At 45.2% G+C, this 1,685-nt stretch overlaps 1 long non-coding RNA gene across 1 annotated transcript; it reads right to left on the bottom strand.

Moving 5' to 3' along the window:
* Positions 1-283: 283 nt before the first annotated feature.
* Positions 284-1,441, bottom strand: LOC120433278. Its single transcript, XR_005608454.1, has 3 exons — positions 829-1,441; positions 421-681; positions 284-341 (listed from the first exon to the last, which is right to left on the bottom strand). It is a non-coding gene; the product is annotated as an uncharacterized LOC120433278 (long non-coding RNA).
* Between the last annotated feature and the right edge of the window lie 244 nt (positions 1,442-1,685).

Below are 1,685 nucleotides of genomic sequence, written 5' to 3'. Positions count from 1 at the left end.
TGTGTTTGTCTAAAATAAAGCAAACACAGTCATTAAGTTGTCATCACATTGTGAATGTTGAAAGCTGCAGAAACACAGACAGGTGAGTGTGTCACCTGTGACAGTGATCCAGCTGGATGGAGACTCTCCATGACCGCTGATGTCACACTTGTAGAGGCCTTCATCAGACCTGGAAACATGCTGGATGGTCATGTGACCTGTAGGCTGCTTCCTGATGAGGGAGCCATCTTTATAGAAAGCAGCTGGGAGGTTGGAGGGAGTGGTCTTTGTTTTACAGAGCAGAGTGACGTCATCTCCCTCCATCACAGGGAGGACAGGACTCTGCAGGATCACTGATCCACCTCAACACAGAGACAAACTACAGCATTTCATCCATTTACACACAGCTTCATCAACACTAACTCCACACACTCAGCTTACCAGTGACTGTCAGGTTAACCATGTTACTGATGGGACCCTCTCTGGACTCACACCAGTAAACTCCACTGTCCAATGGAAAAACATTGATATTACAGGAAGAACTAGGCAACCTTCCCTCCACATCTCCACACTGATCCCTCTGTCGTGTGCTTGTGTTTCTCCTCAGAGTCCATCCAACAGAGCTGTCGTCCTCCTCACAGCTCAGAGACACAAAGTTTCCTTCAAAGAACTGAGAGCTGCTGGGACTCACAGTCAGACGAGCTGTGAGGATTAAAATGAGAAATATATGTAATATAATAGATCTACTGTATGTTATACTAATAGATCCATTCTGAAAACATGAACCCAAACAAGTCATGTCAGTGAGCATTTCTCAGGTTTAAACTGTGACAGAAGAAGGTTACTGACCTTGGTTTGTTGTGCAGCTCAGCAGTGAGATCAGAACTAAAGAGAAATAAGACTTGATTTGAGGTGAACAGGTGAATAAGAAAAACTCCACACAAACAGCTGACAAACACACAAACTTTTCCCTCTCTAAGATATATAGTTTTCATTCCCTGCTTGCCCCTGTGGGTGGTCTGTCCTTCAAGCTTGGGTCCTCTTCCACAAGCCTGGGAGCTTGAGGGTCCTGTGCAGTATGTTAGCTGTTCCTAGGACTGCACTCTTCTGGACAGAGGTTTTTACTGGGATCCGCTGGAGCCACCAGCTGAGCTTGGGAGTCACTGCACGTGCACGATCTGATATCGTCATGTTGGTGTTGTTCCCAGATCATCATACTAAATGTTGTTCCAGGATCAACATTGCAAGTGACCAATCAGAATGTTGTGACGTCATACTTTTGCGACTTTGGGAAAAACCGCCGTAAAACAAAAAACTGTACTTAAACTGTGAGAAACCGCCTCTGACCGCCAATCAACGGACCCTGACCCTGACCCTAACCCTAACCGCAACCCTTTAATAAACGCTAACCAGAATTGATATTGTCCTTGCAACATTGTAATTTCATAAATGCATGAAGGGGTTTGCACGCAAAAGAATAACGTCACAACAATGTGATTGGTCACTTGCAATGTTGAACCTGGAACAACATTTTCATGATGATCTGTGAACAGCACCAACACGACGATATCAGATCATCCCACTGCACGTAGTGTTCCAGTTAGCACTGGGACCATTGTTACCTTCCCTCTCCACATTTTCTCGAGCTCTTGTCTGAGCCCTTGGTACTTCTCAAGCTTCTCGTGTTGTTGTCAATAGGAACAGCT

This window comes from Oreochromis aureus, linkage group 3 (assembly GCF_013358895.1).
Source record: "Oreochromis aureus strain Israel breed Guangdong linkage group 3, ZZ_aureus, whole genome shotgun sequence".
Classification (NCBI taxonomy): Eukaryota; Metazoa; Chordata; class Actinopteri; order Cichliformes; family Cichlidae; genus Oreochromis; species Oreochromis aureus.
The sequence above is the reverse complement of the archived record's forward strand: the minus strand, read 5'-3'. Positions and strand labels throughout refer to the sequence as shown.